This window comes from Setaria viridis, chromosome 4, assembly GCF_005286985.2.
Source record: "Setaria viridis chromosome 4, Setaria_viridis_v4.0, whole genome shotgun sequence".
NCBI classification, from domain to species: Eukaryota; Viridiplantae; Streptophyta; class Magnoliopsida; order Poales; family Poaceae; genus Setaria; species Setaria viridis.
In genome coordinates, this window is record NC_048266.2 from 7821717 (window position 1) to 7842941 (window position 21225).

The window sequence follows — 21225 nt, forward strand, 5'->3', positions numbered from 1 at the left end:
TATGTGTCATCGGCCACATGAAGAATCCACTGCTCCAAAGAACTCATCTTCACAGCAGTACACCCATAAGTGCTTCATGGATAAGCATGAGAAGGAAAGAGAAGTTGAAGATGAAGAGTTCAAATTTGAGTTTGACAAAATGACCAAAAGAGATAAGAAAGAAATGGTCAGGCTCATGAAGAAGGTGGACAAGCAAGGAGGAGAGCTCGAGAGACAAGAGGATTATCTTATTGAAAGAATCAAGGAACTCGAGTCTCTCAATGAAGAAATGAGGAAGCTCAATGAAACCAATGTATCCTTGCTTGATAAATGTAAAGAACTAGAAAAAGGATATGTGTGCTACTAACTCTCTTTCATGTGTAGCACCATTGAAGGAAGCAAACAAAAAGCTCAAGGCTCAACTTGAGGAGCTCTCTAGCAAGTATGTGAACTTGCAAGCTACTCATAAAGAACTAGAGTGTTCTCATGAGAAGTTTGTAGAATCACGTATCATGCTTGAAGTGACTCATGAGGTTATGGTTTCATTGGTAAAATCTTTAGAACCTCAATTGCACAAGTGTACATGCTCTCTAGCTAAATATAATATATCTTGTTCTAACTCTTGCGGCTCGCAAGTAAGAGTTTCTTGGTATGATCAAGTTCTTATAGAATCTTGTGATGACCTCATTGCACAAGAAAATAATGATCTGAAGCAAGAAGTCGAGAAGCTCAAGATGGACTTGTCTAGGCTAAAGGGTAAGGGCTTTGCACAACCTTCTCAAGATAACCGTGATGCCATGGTGAAGAATATTGAGGAGGGATCAACTTTGCAAAGCTCTTGCAACAATTATATCAAGCCCATCACAAGGTAGAAGCAAGATAACAAGAAGAAGAAACTTGATCACATTAAGTGCTTCGAGTGCTCAAAGATGGGACACTTTGCTTCTATGTGTCTAATGAATAAAGAAGATGGGACAACACTCTCCAAGAGACAAAGAAGCCTATCAAAGAGAAGGTGTTTCAACTATCATGAGAAAGGACACAAGATTGCATCATGTACAAGAAAGAAGTCTCACTCTGGGAAAACCAAAGGTTCCAGGTTGACAGGTTCTGGTGTTGGTAGTGAGAAAATAGAGGCTTCTTAAAGGCTCAAGAAAAATGTATGGGAGGTATGGCTATCAGAAGTAAAGTCAAGAAGGCTACAAGCAACATCAAGCGCAAAGTTTGCTATGCATGTCGACAAAAGGGTGATCTCGGTAAGGATTGCCCAAATGGTAGCACTCCTAAGCTCAATTTCATTCATAGTGATTCTGAAAAGCTTGGGAAGAACCTAAATGACTCTTGTGCTGCCAAAGTGACTCATCATATAGGTCTAGCACAAAGGCCATTTGGGTACCTAAGACCTTGTTGACTAACTCTAGTAGACCCAACATAGTTTGGGTACCAAAGTGTGCTTGAAAGATCTCTACGTGTACTTGTAGGTGCATTGGGGCTTGGCATATTTGAGAAGAGCATCACTCATTCATCCTTAGCTCAAGGTGAATTTTCATGACCATTCAAGAAAATGTGCCAAGTGGAAGTTAATGATTTATTCTATTCTTCAATGCACCTACGGTCATTAATGACACTATTACATTCAAGAAAGGAAGTCAAGAATGACAGTAGAACCTCAACTCTGTTTTGCTAAGGCAAAACCGGAGTATCCGGTTTCTAGATCCGGAAGCTCCGGTTTCTATGGAAAAGGATGGATTTGCGGAGATCCCGCAACTTTCTACGGAGGTTTCCAGAAGGTGTGGAAATTCCGTAGGTTTCTACGGATTCTCTAGAAATTCTATCATCCTTGCTCCTGTCTTGCTGTTGAAATGAATAATGTGTCATATGCATTATATTGCTTTACTCTTTGGGTATGAACATCCAAGAAAAGTGACAGTAAGAAATTCTTGACCATATTTCAACATGGCATGATTATGTGACTAAGACCAAGATATGAAATAAGTCTCCCCTGAAACTTAACTGAATCGAGTGCATGTTTCAAGAATTCCTTCCTTGATGCACCTTTTTAAAGGGGAGCTCATATCATAACTTGTGCTCCTGCTACTAACAACTTCTTTGGGAAGCATTGTGCTTATGTGATCATATGAGCTAAAAGAAGAAAGGAATCACCTAAGAAAAATTACAGTATAAAGAGGTTCGGGATAGATCAATTGAAGTCAAGTGTTCATCTAGAGAAGCAAAACCGACAGTTCCGGTTTGGAAAAGTGGTAGTTCTAGTTTTGGCAGGCTAGGTCTGAATCACTGTAATAAAAGTGCAAATCACCAAGAGTGACTATGATTTTACAATCAAACTTCATGCTCTGATTCAGTTTGGATCACTATGAGTATTTCTGGACCATATTTAATTCGTGGCATGATTATATCATTGTGACTCAAAATGTGGGTCAAGCTCCTCTAGTCCCTTTAAATGAACTGAAAGTGCATATCTCAATATTCAAATCCTTGATGCACATATTAAGGGGGATCTTGTCTCATATTTGTGTCCTAGCTACTAACTTCATTATCATGCTCTCATATATGTAGCAAGTGTTTATAAGCTCAAGATCATATTCTCCCTAAGAGGCAATACGCTTTTATACATACAAACACAACATCAAATAATTCAGCTTGAGAGCTTGGTGGGCATCGGAATGAAGGCAGTGTGTGAGCTTAAAGAAATATCTTATGAAAGATAATGATGCCATTATTCTTCTAGAGTGTAGAATTTCTGTTCTAGGTCTAAGATATGAAATTTCTCAAACTCTATGTATTTACCTTGTGCATCTAGGCTTGTCATGCTAGTGTGTTTTTGGCATACAAAGATTGCTAGACTCACCTTTGTGTGTGCCTTTGTGGTAATGATAGATTTTGGATATTTAATTGATGCCTCTCTACTTTTGTTGACTAGAACTTGCTCTATGATAGGGAGGAGGCATGAGTTAAACATATCAATGCTTGTCTTGTCTATGTGATCCTTGTATGCTCCGCATGTGATAGGATAATTTTTCAAAATCAAATAGCATGATAGGAAATGTGCTTATTTGAAAATTATTTGGATCTTAGTCTTTATGGCTATGTTGACCCATTTGTAGCTATGGTTATCCTTGCTTGGTTGCTGGCTAACTACAAATGGTGAGATTCTCTCAAGTCCATAAGATATTCTCTAAAATCTTACTTCAAGGGCTATATGTTGGATATTCTATCCCAAATCTTTTTTTCTCTAAGAATTATCTTCTCTGGGCTCAAAATCTATCTCATAAGGGACATATATACATAAGGATCTCAATCAAAGTCTCTGCATTCACAAGCTCCATCTCACATATGACACATCAGCCCTTCCTGCGGGTTATGAAGAAACCGGATGACGTTCTGGTTTTGGACGGGTATATTTTGTGGGCCCGTGACTTACCCCTTCTCTCTCTCCCTCCCTCCCTTTCATCCCTACCAGCTCAGGCCCGACTGGTAACAGTAAAGAGAGGTGGAGAGAGGTGAAAAAGGGGCGATTCAAGGAGATCTGAAGATTCAACCAAGGGAACCAAGGTTTAGTGATTGTTCTTCCGATTCAAGATCGGAAGATCCGTTTCCCCCTCCGTTTTCATCCTCTAAAGTTTCAGAAATCATGTCTCAAGGTACTCAAAATCGAGTTCATCCTTGATCTACTTTTCTAGGGTCCTTCTCTGAGTTTCCTATGGTCAAAATAGCTACATTAGAACCTTAGAAGCTATTCCTTGCATTAGATTCAAGTTCCCATGGTCGACTAGATGTATCCATGAACTAGGGTTTTCTTGCCGAAACCGGAAGTTCCAGATTTCAGGAACCGGAAGTTCCGGTTTGGGCAGAGACACCATGGTGCATGATCCATCTATGTGCGTATCATGATCATAATTCAAGGGATAGCATGGAGTGTCAGGGAGCCTTTTCTGAGCTTATTAGACCTATTTGTCACAGATCCGTCAAGGGGAAAGAGAGACATTGTTTTTCAGAGAAGGGGCAAGGAGAAATCAAATCCAAGCAATGAGCAATTTGTGCAGCCTAGGAGGTCTCAAAGGACCACTATCACATGGGAATTTTTCAGAGGCACCATTCGCATTGAAGAACCCGGCAGTGATGAAAATGAGACCTCTAGTGATGATGAAGAGACGGAGGATGAGACATATGTTCAACAACCTCGTGAGAACTTGAAGAAGAAAGGAAAGGAAATTAGAACCAGCAGCCATGAGGATAGTTAAGGCACGGGCAGTAATGACAATGGAGAATAAGAAAGTGAAGCTTTTGGCATACCCACATCTCATACTCCAAACTCACAAACTGCTATTATTCGAGATGCGAGACTGAGACCACCCCAAGCACCTATTCATAGAGTTAAGGTGAACTATAAGGCTGCAGGCATGACTGAAGTTTGAAGGAAAGAAAGGGAGAAGAATCCTCAAAGGATTGGTAAAGCGAATGTGGATTATAGGTTCTATACTGATTTTCACCAAAACTTCTATGAGAGTGCTATTCTTACTAAAGGTATACCCATTGCTCGCTCTCAATTCATTGATTGGTCTCACTTAGCAAACTTGGGAGACCCCGTGGTAGATGAAGTAATAGAGGCATGCAAGGAAAAAAATGTTTATCACAAGGCTTTGAACATAGTTGGAACAACGAGATTATTGCTCAATTCTATGCCACATGCTATTTTAATGTGAAGAAAAATGTGAGGTGGGTGCATTGGATGACAGAGGAAAATTGGTATGGAGTCAACATAAAACATTTTTCCACCTACCTCGGTTTTAGTGGAGAAGATCTAGACTTGATAAAGATTCACATTAGTAAATCACTCTCAAAAGGTGCAATGTCCGGAATGTATCTCACACCACAACTGGTCAACTATGGTGAGAATCATGGAATGTTCCCATTCTATGGATATTTGAACCGGTTGTTTAGGAAGACTCTTGCACCAACAGAAGGTGATGCTAGCAAAATCACATTCTATGCTAGAAACCTACTTGAAGTCATATCTGCTAGTGCTAGCGAATTTAGTGTGGTGGACTATATTTGGGAGGAGATGAAAGATATTGCTCTCTCCCCACAAAAATATTTTGGATATGCTCCCTATCTTATGCATGTGATTGAACATGTGACCATACTTCGATTTGAGTATGATTTCACTCACAAGCCATATCATTTGAAGAATGACATTGAAGGGCCAACATTTAAGCAATTTTTCAACCCTCCCAAAGGTATTTCTAGTCTTCTAGTGAGCCGGTGGGTCCTTCTAGTGTTGTTGCCCCATCCGGTGCTCCTTCTAGGGCTGCTCAGTCATCTAGGGCAGCAAGGGATTCTTTTACACAAGGTGGTGCTAGGTATAAGCCTCCCTCTCCACTTCGCAAGATGTTCAACTTCTTTGCAGGCATGTACAACTCCATGAACATAAAGATGCATAAAGAGAGGCAAAAGAGAAAGAAATACACAATATGGCGCAAACAAATGCAAGAACTCAACATGACAAATAATCCACCTTCTCCGATTGGTTCAGATGATCAAGAGAGTGAGCTGAAGACAATTGAACAGTAGTGGGAGAATGCTCAGTCAGCAGATTATTGGGGAAGAACATTTAGATACTATAATCCCACATATGGAGCTATGCCTAGTGGCGGTGGTTCGTCCGCTGGTGATCCGTTTCTTGGTGCTGGCACTCCTCATCCCTCTACTGTTGACCCAAATATCCCTAGAGATGCAGCACAACAGCTTGCCTCGATGTTCTTTGAAATGCCACAATATCCTCCTTCTCCTCCTTTTAGTGGCCCGAGTGGAAATGATGGTGATGGAGAGCCCCATGTTGATCCAATTGAAGACTAGAAGCAAAGAGAAGGCCCCAGGATCCTTTGTGGTGATGGATGATGTTTCTGAGGTTGCTGGTGTGCTTAGTATCTCCCCAGTTGCTGGCTGCTGTTTTTTAGGTTGCTAGTGTGCTTCCTAGCTGTTCTAAGCTAAGCCAAAGACAATATAGCTCTCCCCAACCCCCCTTTGTGAGGTAGTGTGATCTTTGCTAGATCTAGTGAGTTGGCTAGTAGAGAGGAGCCATTTGTGAGCACTAGAAGAACACTCATAAGCTTAAGCATTGGTTTGCCTTATCAAGTTTCAATTGAAGCATTTGTTACTCTTTGAGGTGTGCCTCCTAGATGGCTAGGCGTCGTTCGGGATCTCCCAAGGTGTGGTGAGCCATGGGACAGTTTGTGCAAGTCGAGCTTCACCTCCGAAAGGGAAGAAGCTAACTAGTGAAGTGAGTAAAGGGTTGAGTGCAATCTGGCTTCTTTGGAAGCACCCAACGGAGATGTAGGATTCGCCTTGGGTGAATCTGAACTTCAGTGAAACAAATCCTTATGTCTCCTCGCTAGTTTGCTTGCATTTACTTTATACTTGTGTTCATTGTTAAACTTGTGAACTTGGTTGATCTACTCAGGTGTTAGTATTTGTGGAGTGCAGGAACTTTATGTGCCTGCTGAAGAACCTCCTCTGAGCTCCTACACTAAGTTTGATTTCATCTCAAGCTCACTAATAACGCTAAGGTTTGGGGGTTCTCTCTGCCCGTGCTAAAACCGAAGGTTCCAGATTCTGGCAGAGAGAGTTTTATTCTGCTGCAAAAGGGCTTACTCTCCTAACTCTAGAATTTTTGATAGATTTCTTCGAAAATTCCATAAGTTGTGAAAATTCTGGAAATACCAGAAGAGTCGCTGATAAACTTGTTTTAAGTTGCGATATTCAGGGTACACTGATTCACTTCCGTCTAGGCGACATCAAGATCCTTTCACATGTCCATGAAGTTGGCTTATGCCAAGTCTATTCTTCTTGTTCATCCCTGAGACTATCCTTAAATATAGCAACAAGCCTCAGAAAGGTATATTTTGGAACGATGCAACCAAGTGCTCTACCAGTGACTACCTGGTCACATGGGAGACAACCTGACACTCCAAAGATAATGTAGAGCTACGAATCATTTACCTTGATGTCTAGAGTGTTGCCTTTTGGTTAAGAACCTTCACAAGTTCCTCCGTGATGACACCAATCCATGGGCACATTTGGTACAACAATGGTTGTGCCATTACAAAGGCCATGGATTTAAATCCACTCTTGCTCACTCATTGTGGGCTAGGCATGGATTTGAATCCACTCTTGCTCACTCATTGTGGGCTAATCATGGTCAGGATAAGCGGTGGTGCGTCCACCTTGTGCTGATTCAACACCTGGACGACCGTTGGCCCACTCGTTGCCATGCCCCTAACTATGTTCTTCCACTGAATGCACCAATCATTATTGTTCACATCATTGTGACTGCTGCACATGTGACATCTGCTTGCAGTCGTAGCTGTCCATAACGGCCAAGAATAATAGTCATCGCTCCTATCTTGCACCCTCCCAAGCATCGAATTGTTCCCCAGACATGATGGACACTTTATTCTAGATCTCCGTCCATGGAGTTCAAGGTCACTTTATTCTAGATCTCCGTCCATGGAGTTCAAGGTCAGCCTCCTCTATGCCAAGTCTACCCACCCATCTGCCTCCCCCTTACTAACACCAACTAGGGCATGTTCATGTCTAACAAGGTGGAGCTTTTTTGGTGTGAGAGAATGCAAATTTGCACACGCTTGCATCGACATGGCTTTCCTCAACACGCCCAGGTGTTCCTTCTACCCCATTGTCGATGAGGACATCATGCACCTTCTTGTCAAGTGCTCATGGCTCTGCACCCATGTGTAGTGATACGAGGTAGGCTACGCTAGCGCAAATCAAAATTTCTACCGCGTAAAACCAGGAATAACTGCCGTATAAGGATCACGGGATTACCACTCGACGCACTACTGGTGCGGAAGATGTAGATATGTGTCAATGCAGTGAAGACGATCACGTAGTCGATCAACGTAGTCGTGCGTAGTCGATCACGTCCAGCAGCTTCTCAGCAGCTCGTCCACGTGCAACAAGATCGCCTCCCGTGCCGCGGCTCGTCGTCGGCTCGTCGTGGCTCGTTGGCGGCTCGTCGTGGCTCGTCGTGGATCGTCCAAGTGCTGCAGGCGCAACACCTCCAAGGTATCCACACGTGCAGGGAGGAAGCGTCGCAAGCCGGACTGCTAGATCCGCGAGTTGCAACAGGCGAGGGCATGGGAGGCGCGGCAGGTGTGTTTCGCCAAAAAAGTGTGAACCCTAGGGTGCCCCCACCCCTCTATTTATAGAGATTCCTGACGGGCCTCTAGGTCCGAGGCCCATTAGTACTCCTAAACCTAATCCAACTCGGATCAGATCCGAATTGGGCTTCCAGCCCCTTAAGTGTGTGACCCTATGGGTTCGGATACGTATAGACATGGCCCGAGTACTCCTACTCGGCCTAATAGTCGGTAGCGGCCTCTAGCAAGACGTGCCAACTCCTATACGCACACGAAGATCATATCAGACGAACCATCACAACATAATATACATGCTATTCCCTTTGCCTCATGATATTTGGTCTAGCTTCAAGCCGACCGCTCTTTCTCGATCCTGTGATTCGGAATCCCTTTGTGGGTTAACTCTTAACCGTACGTAGCATGGCCATGCATTTTCGGATCCGATCACTCGAGGGGCCTAGAGATATCACTCTCAATCAGAGAGGGGCAAATCCCATCTTGATTGACCATGTCTCATAGCATGCTTCTTGATAAACCCGAAAGCTACCTTTATAACTACCCTGTTACGGCGTAGCGTTTGATAGCCCCTAAGTAGGTCGATCCACATCTAGAATACATGCGACAATCTTAGGTCTAAGGACAAAGCGTATATGTTGTTTAAAGAGAGAACTACTTCTCGTGTTGGGTCAGTCCTAGCACATGTCTCCACATGTGTCCACATTATTAGTTCAACATCTCCATGTCTATGACTTGTGAAACATAGTCATCAACTAATACATGTGCTAGTCTAATATTCATGTGTGTCCTCACATGAACTCCGACTAGGGACAACTTTAGAATAACCATACAAGTAAAGAGTTTCACATACAATTCACATAATTGCAAATCAATTCAAGTAGCCTTTAATGGATATTCAATGAACACAATATACAAATCATGGATACAAATGGAATATCATCATCTCTATGATTGCCTCTAGGGCATACCTCCAACAGTCTCCCACTTGCACTAGAGTCAATCTAGAAGGTACCTAATACCCATAACTCTTACATGCGCATCATGCTTAGCCTGCGGGAGTGGTTTTGTCAACGGATCAGAAATGTTCAGATCCGTGTGTATTTTGCATATCTTGATCTCACCCCGGTTAACGAAGTCTCGAATGAGATGAAATTGCCGCATTACGTGTTTGTTCTTCTGGTGGTTCCTTAGCTCCTTTGCTTGCGCAATTGCCCCATTGTTATCACAGTAGAGATTCAATGGGCTGGACGTATTTGGGAACACACCAAGCTCAATGAGGAAATTCCTTATCCAAACACCTTCCTTCGCGGCTTCTGTCGTAGAATCGGCCACCGTCTCCTGCTTGGAACTCTTCCAACTAACAGCACCACCATTTAGCGTGAACACAAATCCTAATTGTGACTTTGAATCATCTCTGTCGGTTTGGAAACTAGCATCGGTGTAACCTGTTACAACGAGCTCCTCCTCACCTCCATAGACGAGGAACATATCTTTAGTCCTTCTCAAGTACTTAAGAATGTTTTTCACCGCTATCCAGTGACTCTCACCTGGATCAGATTGGTGTCTGCTTGTCATACTTAGCGCATATGAAACATCTGGGCGAGTACTTATCATTGCATACATGATAGATCCAATAGCCGAGGCATATGACACTCTACTCATGCGATCCCGCTCATCAGCAGTCGAAGGACACTGAGTCTTGCTGAGATGTATGCCATGTGACATAGGCAAGAACCCTTTCTTTGCCTCTTCCATGCTGAACCGCTTCAACACTTTGTCAATGTAAGTATCTTGGCTTAAACCTATAAGCCTTCTCGATCTATCTCTATAGATCTTAATGCCTAGAATATATGCCGCTTCCCCTAAGTCCTTCATCGAAAAACTATTTTTCAGTGAAGTCTTTACGGACTCAAGCATAGGAATGTTATTTCCAATCAGTAATATGTCATCCACATATAAGATTAGAAATACTACAGATGCTTGCTTCAATCCATAAATGGATCTCTGAAGCTTGCATACCTTTCCAGCATTTTTCGGATCGACAAAACCCTCGGGCTGTATCATATACACGTCCTCAGCTAGGTTTCCATTCAGGAAAGCTGTCTTGACATCCATCTGCCATATCTCATAATCAAAATATGCAGCTATAGCTAGAATAATCCGAATGGACTTAAGCATCACTACGGGCGAGAAGGTCTCGTCGTAGTCAACTCCTTGAACTTGTCGAAAACCTTTTGCGACAAGTCGTGCTTTATAGATGTGAACATTTCCATCCATGTCCTTTTTCTTCTTATAGATCCACTTGCACTCTATGGCTTTAACACCATCAGGCGGGTCAACCAAGTTCCAAACTTGATTGTCTCCCATGGACTCTATTTCGGATTGCATGGCACTCTGCCATTTTTCGGAGTCTGGGTCCATCATTGCTTCTGCATATATCGCAAGCTCATCATTGTCCAACAATAATATTTCCCGCATTTCGCGGAGCCTTGCCGACCTTCGTGGTTGTGGCGGTGCTTCTCTTGCCATGGGTATTTCAACTTGTTCTGCTACGTTAGCATCACTCATTGATTCTTGCCCGATCGGCTCATCTTGAACTTCTTCAAGATGCACTGTCTTTCCACTCTTTTCTCCTTTGAGAAACTCTTTCTCTAGGAAAACCCCGTTCCGAGCGACAAACACTTTGCCTTCTGATCGGTTGTAGAAATAATATCCCAAAGTTTCCTTTGGATATCCCATGAAAATGCACTTATCCGACTTGGGTGTGATCTTGTCCGACTGACGTCGCTTGACGAAGACTTCACATCCCCAAATCTTTAGAAAAGACAAACTAGGAACCTTTCCAGTCCATATCTCATATGGTGTCTTAACTACGGATTTAGATGGTACCCTATTAAGTGTGAAAGCTGCTGTTTCTAGAGCGTATCCCCAAAATGACAACGGTAGGTCCGACTGGCTCATCATTGATCGAACCATGTCTAACAAAGTTCGATTATGTCGCTCGGACACACCGTTTCTCTGAGGTGTTCCAGGCGGCATAAGTTGTGAAACAATTCCGCAACTCTTTAGATGATTGCTAAACTCGTGGCTCAAATACTCGCCTCCACGATCAGATCGTAAGGCCTTAATTTTCTTGCCACGCTGATTTTCAACTTCATTCTGAAATTCCTTGAACTTTTCAAAGGTTTCAGACTTGTGCCTCATCAAGTAGACATAGCCATATCTACTAAAATCATCAGTGAAAGTTATGAAGTATTGGAATCCTCCTCTAGCCGTCGTGCTCATTGGTCCGCATACATCACTATGTACGAGTTCCAACAAGTCTACTGCTCTCTTAGGAAATCCTGTGAAAGGCGTCTTGGTCATCTTGCCTAGCAAGCAAGCCTCACATGTCTCGTATGATTCAAAATCAAACGAAGTTAGAAGTCCATCAGAATGGAGCTTCTTCATGCGCTTTTCACTTATATGACCCAAACGACAATGCAACAAGTAGGTAGGACTCAAATCATTAGGCCGAGGCCTTTTAGCACTTACATTACAGACAGGTGAACCATTAAGATTTAAAACAAATAATCCATTCACAATGGGTGCAAAAGCCATAAACATATTATTCTTAGAGATCACACAACCATTGTTTTCACTCGCAAATGAATAACCATCCTTCATCAAGCATGAAGGAGACAAAATGTTTCGACTTAAACTAGGAACAAAATAACAATTATTCAACTCCATAATAAATCCTAACGGGAGGTGGAGTTGCATCGTCCCGACGGTCAACGCAGCAACTCTTGCATTATTGCCCACGCGGAAATCAACTTCTCCTCTTTCCACGCTTCTACTTCTTATCATTCCCTGCATCGAATTGCAAATATGAGCAACCGATCCGGTATCAAATACCCAAGAATTAATAATTGTATCAGCGAGAAATATGTTGTCTATAACATTAACAACAAGCGTACCTGAGGTAGAAGTACTCTTACTTCCGCCATTCTTCAAGGAAGCTAGGTACTGCTTGCAGTTTCTCTTCCAGTGACCAAGTTCATGACAGTAAAAGCACTCTTTGTCTGGAGCAGGTCCAGGTCCAGCTTTAACCTTAGGCGATGGGTTTGGCTTGGACGTTCCAGCCTTGCCCTTCTTCTTCCAAGAATTGCCCTTCTTCTTAAAGCTAGGCTTGTTCTGTATCGCCATCACATGGCTGGTACTAGCGCTTTTTTCTTGATGTCAGCCTCTGCTGTTTTAAGCATGCCACACAGCTCATTCAGACCCTTCTCCGTCCCATGCATATGGTAGTTCGAGATGAAGTTCCCATAGCTAGGCGGAAGAGACGAAAGAATGAAATCAGTGGCCAACTCTTGGCCCAGTGGGAAGCCTAGCTTCTCCAACCGTTGAGTGTAACCAACCATCTTGATTACGTGTGGTCCTACTGCTGCGCCTTCTGCTAGCTTGCTCTCAACAAAGGCCTTAGACACATTGAACCTTTCAGTCCTGGCCTGTGTTTGGAACATGTCTCTAAGCGCCACGATCATATCGTGCGCCTCATGGTTTGTTTCGAACTGCATCTGCAGCTCGGGTTCCATGCAAGCAAGCATAAGGCAGCTTACTTCGAGGTTAGCATCACATGCTTTCTTGTAAGCATTCTTAGCAGCAGCGGGTGCATCATCAGCAGGTTCTTCTGGTAGTGGGTTGTCTAGAACATCTTCCTTTTTCTCAGCTCTGAGAACAATTCTCAGGTTACGGATCCAATCTGAGTAATTTGTTCCATTCAACTTGTCCTTCTCAAGGACCGAACGCAAAGCAAACGGTGTAGTGCTGCTAGGTGCCATTTAATCTACAACAAAGTAATGCAAAATACATTAAGACAAACGTATCCATGATAGAGCAAATCACATTAAACTATTTTAACAGAATCTACTCCCACTAAAATCAATATCCCTCTATTGAAACTTAGTGATTCAGGATCCACAACTAACAAGTCCACTAGTGAGCTTTAGCATCACCGCTAGCAAACAAGGTAGATCGGTAAGCAACTTTTGCTAATCATATCACATATGACTCCTATTGTTGGGTGACATCTCTATGTCTCGGCGCCCAACCTTTATGCCCCAAGGTCCTTAACCGTTAAGATAACCTTGTTAAGCAAACCAACCCTTATGCGTGTAAGTGTCCGACACAAACCCGTCTAGTCAAGGAAAACTAGTGGCACCCTAATTTCATAGACCCACCACTAATTGTACAAGACATGGGACGGTGCAAGTTTTAGTTGGGAGGGCATACTAACTTAAACTTTGTGAGGGATCGTTCTACTTCTAACATCACAGCATGCAGAAAGTAAAACATAAACAGAATAGCATTCACACAGTTGTGACACAGTATGGCCCGTTTTTCTTATGGTGATCTCCATCTCCATAGAAGCTGTTCACCATGGTGATCTCCATCTCCATATTCCATGTGCGCCATCCTTCTGGTGATGAGTCCTCCAAGAACTTAGAACATGCTATTACACCTAATAGCTAGTAAAGAAGCTAGTAATGAAGATTACATAGTTGCTTGGATCATCACAGATTGGTACGCAGACCATTAAATACAATAAAGTGACAACACATATGGCTCCTGCCGTGTTGCCGTACGCGCGACACGCAGGTTACGAATGAGTTACACACATGCATCACATACACAAGGGGGCCATACTGATCACAAGATACATACATACATCCTGCAAAACAGAGTTAGGCGCCCTAACGTTCCAAACTTCGGATGCCCGAAACTCCATCTTCCAAGCCGAAATTGGGAAATCTAATTTCGCTAAAAATGGCGAAGCGGTTGAATTTCATGTGTAAGTTTTCCTGTAGATCAATTTTCATATAAAATTCGCCCCGATCCGAGGTCGTACCGAAAAGTTACGGCTGATTTACCGAAGCATACGCATACGGCAAAAATCCCGACCCCGGCAGTAGATCTCATCTACTATTGCACATCTAATGCGCCTGGCGTATGACCCTGGATCTCGATTCGACCAATCATATTGATCTTTGCTCACTGCAACTGGATTTACGTGTATCACTTAACTCCGATGGCGGAAACCGACCGGTAGGAGTATGTCGTTACACTACCATTGCAGCAAGGGCACGAAACCAGGACATAGATCAAACGGAAAACTCGCATATCTCCATATGCACACATCCCGAATCCAAAACTAAGCAGCTACGGTTCTGATACCACTGTCGGGATACAAGGTAGGCTACGCTAGCGCAAATCAAAATTTCTACCGCGTAAAACCAGGAATAACTGTCGTATAAGGATCACGGGATTACCACTCGACGCACTACTGGTGCGGAAGATGTAGATATGCGTCGATGCAGTGAAGACGATCACGTAGTCGTACGTAGTCGATCAACGTAGTCGTGCGTAGTCGATCACGTCCAGCAGCTTCTCAGCAGCTCGTCCACGTGCAACAAGATCGCCTCCCGTGCCGCGGCTCGTCGTCGGCTCGTCGTGGCTCGTTGGCGGCTCGTCGTGGATCGTCCAAGTGCTGCAGGCGCAACACCTCCAAGGTATCCACACGTGCAGGGAGGAAGCGTCGCAAGCCGGACTGCTAGATCCGCGAGTTGCAACAGGCGAGGGCGTGGGAGGCGCGGCAGGTGTGTTTCGCCAAAAAAGTGTGAACCCTAGGGCGCCCCCACCCCTCTATTTATAGAGGTTCCTGAAGGGCCTCTAGGTCCGAGGCCCATTAGTACTCCTAAACCTAATCCAACTCGGATCAGATCCGAATTGGGCTTCCAGCCCCTTAAGTGTGTGACCCTATGGGTTCGGATACGTATAGACATGGCCCGAGTACTCCTACTCGGCCCAATAGTCGGTAGCGGCCTCTAGCAAGACGTGCCAACTCCTATACGCACACGAAGATCATATCAGACGAACCATCACAACATAATATACATGCTATTCCCTTTGCCTCATGATATTTGGTCTAGCTTCAAGCCGACCGCTCTTTCTCGATCCTGTGATTCGGAATCCCTTTGTGGGTTAACTCTTAACCGTACGTAGCATGGCCATGCATTTTCGGATCCGATCACTCGAGGGGCCTAGAGATATCACTCTCAATCAGAGAGGGGCAAATCCCATCTTGATTGACCATGTCTCATAGCATGCTTCTTGATAAACCCGAAAGCTACCTTTATAACTACCCTGTTACGGCGTAGCGTTTGATAGCCCCTAAGTAGGTCGATCCACATCTAGAATACATGCGACAATCTTAGGTCTAAGAACAAAGCGTATATGTTGTTTAAAGAGAGAACTACTTCTCGTGTTGGGTCAGTCCTAGCACATGTCTCCACATGTGTCCACATTATTAGTTCAACATCTCCATGTCTATGACTTGTGAAACATAGTCATCAACTAATACATGTGCAAGTCTAATATTCATGTGTGTCCTCACATGAACTCCGACTAGGGACAACTTTAGAATAACCATACAAGTAAAGAGTTTCACATACAATTCACATAATTGCAAATCAATTCAAGTAGCCTTTAATGGATATTCAATGAACACAATATACAAATCATGGATACAAATGGAATATCATCATCTCTATGATTGCCTCTAGGGCATACCTCCAACACCATGTATGTTCTTAGCATGGTGAACATGCTCAAGGACATATTTGCCTCTTGCCATGCCTTCCTTGGACAAAGGCACCCAACTCTTCTTCTAAATACTCTCACCCCAAAAAAAATAAGTCATTGCGAGATTCAAACTTTATCCCCATAATTCTTGTCATCATTACCCCCATTTAGTATGTACATGTGCATGTGGTAGTTAATTAGCATAAAAGATGGCTAATAAATAGGGACAAACAATGACATTTATTTCACATCTCTATTAGGCCCTGTTTGGAACCGCGGTTGGGAGAAGCGCTTCTTAGATAAGCTATATAAATATTGAAATAGTGCTTAATTGAGAAGCGGGTCTGAACTAGCTTCCCTATTTTAGTACAAATGGAGGTGGTGGGGAGAAGCGCGGCCAAAAAAAGCTGCAAAAAAGCACATCGTTTAGGTCTTATTTTGGCCATAAGCAGGAGTTAAGCTATTCCAAATAGGGCCTTAATCTATCAAAAAATTACTAGGATGACTTGTTTCCTAATAGGCATGGTGTTTGACCACGTCACCCTCGACACAAATGTCATTGCTGCAAGCATGGTCACCCATTCTGAGCTCTAGTACTACTGGAAAACTAAGCTTTCGTCCTCAGCCTTAGTACCGGTTGGTTTTTAACCCAGTACTAATGTAAGCGTTAGTACCGGGTCTAACGGCTAGTCGACGAGGAGCCCCCCGTGACCCCCTTTAGTACAGGGTGGAAGCTTCACCTGGTACTAAAATCTCTCTCTGACTCCTCTCTCTCCCCCTTATCTCCCCACCCACTCGGCCTTATCCTATATCTCCCCACCCACCACCGGCCTTATCTCCCCACCGGCCACTATCTCTCCTCCCTCCACACAGCCTCCTCTCTGCTACCTCTCCTCTCTCACTGCCGCAGGCGCAGGGGGCCTCCCTGGCCGGCCCCCGAGGCTGCTGGCCACGGGCCACCGCAGGCGCAAGGGGCCTCCCTATCCGACCCCCGAGGCCGCTGGCCGCCGCCGGCGCACGGTCCTGGCTGCTTTCGGCGCGGCCTGTCCTCTGGCTGCCGCCAGTGCGCCGGCCACTGCTGTGGCGAGCGGGTGAGAAGGCCTGGTGGCGCTTGCTGGCAAGTGGGTGAGGAGGCGCAGTGGGAGGCCTGACGGCGCAGGCGAAGCTCTCATGTGAACTCTGTGATTTTAGTTCTTTCTGTGATTCATGTGAAATGTGTGATAGTGATTCTTGTGAAATATTTTCTTGTGATTTATTCTGTGTTCTTATGAAATATGTGATTGTGATTCTTACTGTGATTCATGTGATTGTGAATTATTTTGTGATTCTTGTGAAATCCGTGTGCGGGCAAGGAATTTGTGATTGTGATTCTTGGAGAAGCAGGCGCTTGTGATTCTTGGAGAAACATACGCTTTTGGAAGCTGGAGCAGTGGTATAAACAACCAGTACTAAAGGGGTGTATTTAGCACCAGTTATTTGATCCAATACTAAAGGTCCCCCTTTAGTACTGAAATAGCAATACCGGTTGCACAATCGGTACTATAGGGGGTTTGGACCCGATACTGAAGGCGCATTCCCCAGCAGTGTAGGTCCACCGTGCCTCCTACAAGATCGACACTAAACTTAACCTCTACCATATTGGTGTACCGTATGGCGCCACAATGTAACCAACCACAAGGCAACCTTGCCCTGCCACCCACCCACCAGCACATGTTGGTATAACCTTGGTTCCATGCCTGGTGGGTGTCCAACCCTAAGCGGATCATAAAAAAGTTGAGCCAAAAGGAAAACAAGGAGGTATCCATTCGAGAGGCCCCAAATTAAACTTAAACATAACAAATAAATTATAAATAACACATTGCTAAGATATTCCAGATTGTCCTATCAAAAGTTTGTTAGGACAAATTCAGTTAAAAGATGCCATAGTTCCACATTAGCAACCACGATATTGCAAACTCAGTTTTACAAAGTAGAAGTAATTTTATATTGCCGAGGCTTTTACATGTGTAAAGCTAAATAACATACCTCACTTGCTCATGTAGCATAAAACAAAAATAGAAGACACTTTTTTGCTGTACCTAATGTAGATTATCTTCCCAATACATATCGTATATCAAGAAAAGGAATCACTAAATGTCAAAATGACTAAATACCATGTCATATCTAGCTTATGTGGCCAACAATTCTTTTGGCAAAGGCCAAAATCTTGCTTCAGCTACATGGTTTGCTGTGCGTATAAATAGGCACCAAGTCGCCCGTACCATCCACACCAACTAGAACCTAAGCAAGCACACCATCAAACACTTAGCAATAGTGGCAGCTAAGATATTTGCCCTTCTTACTCTTGTAGCTCTTTCAACTAGTGTTTCTATTGCGGTCATTATTAATTCCGCAATACTATTCGCCGCTAAGTGCTGCTACCATGGCCACTATTCCGCAATACTTATCGCCGTTAACAGCTGCGGGATCTGCACTCTCATTTGTGCAATCCTACACGCAGGGCCGGCTCTAGGGGGAGGGCAGGCCGTGCGACCGCCCAGGCCCACGAAGCCGGGGAGCCATGACTATATAGATGTTAGTATATATAATTTGATTGGTGCATTTTGTTTCGGCCTTCTTAAATGGCACGCGTAACAACTACTGCCTGCCTTCCATCCATGCTAAATTGGGCCTACCAAATTGCTTGCCAGGCCTACCAAATACACTTGGCCATGCCGCCGCAGATTCCGATTCGATCAGAGCATTAGGCGATCAGAGCAAGCCAGGCCTGCCAAATTGCGTCCTGACGCCTGACGCCCTAACTCTGTGTCTCCGACTCTCCGTATACCTGCGTCGTATATGCTCCTGAGTCCTGACTCCATGCCGCCACCCGCCACCGATCCGATCATCGCCTCATCGCGCGGGTCAGCGCCTCAGCGGGTGCAGGAGGCGATCAGGCGAGCGTTGCGTCTTAGCGTTTGGACTCTGGAGCGTTGAGCGCCGCGTCAGACCGTCAGGGCGTCAGGGTTGGATTGCCGAGCGCCGCTTCTGCCTTCTGGAGCAGTGGAGCACATCTTGATGGATTGGAGCACAGAGCACATCAAAGGCGAGTGCTTCCATCTTTGTTTTCTTTTACGTCATTTTTGTTAAAAAGCAATTATCTAATTAATATTATTTTAGATCAACTATGTCATAAAAAAAATTGAATGGCTTGGCTATATGCAGCATTGTGAATGATGTTTTGGATGACATTAATCTTGATATCGTTCTTGAAGATTTTGCATCAAGAAATGCCCGAAGTCGATTTTTCACGAAGCACTGAAGCATTATATTTTTATTTGAGGTGATCATAATGGTTATTGTTTTTAGTTTTTTTTACACTATTTTTATGTTTTATGAGTTATATATATTGCAAGGTAATTTTTATATTAAAAATTAGTCCAACAGGCTCTTATTTTCATCTTTGCACAAAGACCCTCGAAATTATAGAGCCGGGCCCTGCCTACACGCAACAGCAATCTCACCCTCGGCTGTGGTATTGCAACAACTAGCTTTCCTACGTCAGATTCAGACAATCACAGCAGTGCAGCAGCAGCAACAACACCTGCTCTCGTACCTATTCAACCAGCTAGCCGTTGTGAACCCCGCAGCCTACCAGTAGCAGCAACAATTACTTCCATTCAACCAATTGGCTGTGGCGAACCCAACCCTCTTGTGGCAGCAACAACAATTGCTTCCATTCAACCAACTGCCCGCACTCTTCTGACAACAACAACAACTACCATTCAACCAACTAGCTGCAACGAACCTTGCCGCCTTCTTACAACAACCCATTATCGGTGGTGCTTGGTTCTAGATTACCTATAAGGCCAGTTTCAGTGGAAGTTTCATGGGCATTAAATTCCATACCACATCAACAATTTGCTAACTTAGCAAGTTATTTATGAGGAGAGAGATGTGGAGTTTCATTATATGTGAGAGGAGTTTCATCCCATGAAATTCGTGCACTGAAGCCTAAATTGTACTCCAATAATAAGTTTGCAGGCTGAGGCGTGTGACTCACCAGGAATAAGGAAAGTGTTGGTTACGATCGATATTGGCATCTATATTGTGCTTTCTTAGCTGGAATTGTCTGGATCATACAATAAAAACCTAAAACTCGAGCAATACTACAGTAGTATGATACTACAAATATTTATTTAACAAGTACAATTTATCCTAAAAAGTACCATGGGGACTCGGGGAGGGTAGGTAGCTCCGAACGTTCATTTTTCATTACGTCCAAATCATGTAGATGTTTATGATTTGGTCGCCATGCCTTAAGAACTCTAGATAGAGATTATTACCCCCAACGGATATCCATTATGTGTCCGAGTGTCTCTCTTTCAACCATTTTTTCGCATATATAGATGGGTTATTGCCTATCACCATCCATCACCACTTGGGTTATTGCAATCGCGATGCACGTTATGGCAACAAATAATAGAGGGTAAATATTTGTGGACAGCGGCAAACTCCTTGACTTGCTCACGCAGAACAAAGAGAGAGATGGTGAGAGGGTGCAATTGGAGGAGCGACACCGACGAAACCAATTCGCGAGGTTGACGTAGAAGTTTAGTCGGAGAGGGGCATTCGTGGCAAGCAAGGTTTTCAGTATCGAATCCTAGGTAGGAAGGATCGTTTTTATCCGAGCAAGATGGGATTGTGGGATCGAGGTCCTATCAGATTTTTTTCTAATTTTAATTTAATGTTTATATTGTATAAAAATACATTTACTAATTTTACGTTACTGTTACGTAAACAGTAAGAATACAGAGCAATAATAATTGCATGGTATAACGAATGGGCTTGGAACCAGTTGGTCATCAGAAGTCCAAGTAGCACCGACCTTAGTAGGAGATTCTAGGTTCGAACTCTTCCAGAAACGGATTTCTTCAGGATTTTTCCTGGATTGTTGCAACCTCAACACGTGCTGGGAAGTGACGTCAGAGACCATCTCTTTAAGGCAAGCATGTTATGCTGGAAAGTGATGTAGACTTTCTTGCGCATAGGGGTATATGTGGCAGAAACGGATTTCTTCAGGATTTTTCCTGGATTGTTGCAACCTCAACACGTGCTGGGAAGTGACGTCAGAGACCATCTCTTTAAGGCATGTTATGCTGGAAAGTGATGTAGACTTTCTTGCGCATAGGGGTATGTGTGGATTGTATCTATACGTAAGTTCAGAAGTTGTCCTATCGTAAGCAAGGCTATCAAAAAATAATACACCATTAAAAATTAGGATATTAGGTGGGATCAGGATCATTTTGACTCGATAGGATTATAGTATCTTCCCTCCGGTTCCTACCTCGACGCCTGCTACGGCAAACATGCAATACTAACACCACCAGTCCATCACCTATCTGACAATCTGCAGGACACCGACTAGCAGCAATAAGAAACACAAAGC

General features: G+C 43.8%; 1 pseudogene; it reads left to right on the plus strand.

Annotated features, from left to right (window-relative positions):
* Nucleotides 1-76: 76 nt before the first annotated feature.
* Nucleotides 77-19632, plus strand: LOC117853386 (uncharacterized; annotated as a pseudogene).
* Nucleotides 19633-21225: the final 1593 nt, after the last annotated feature.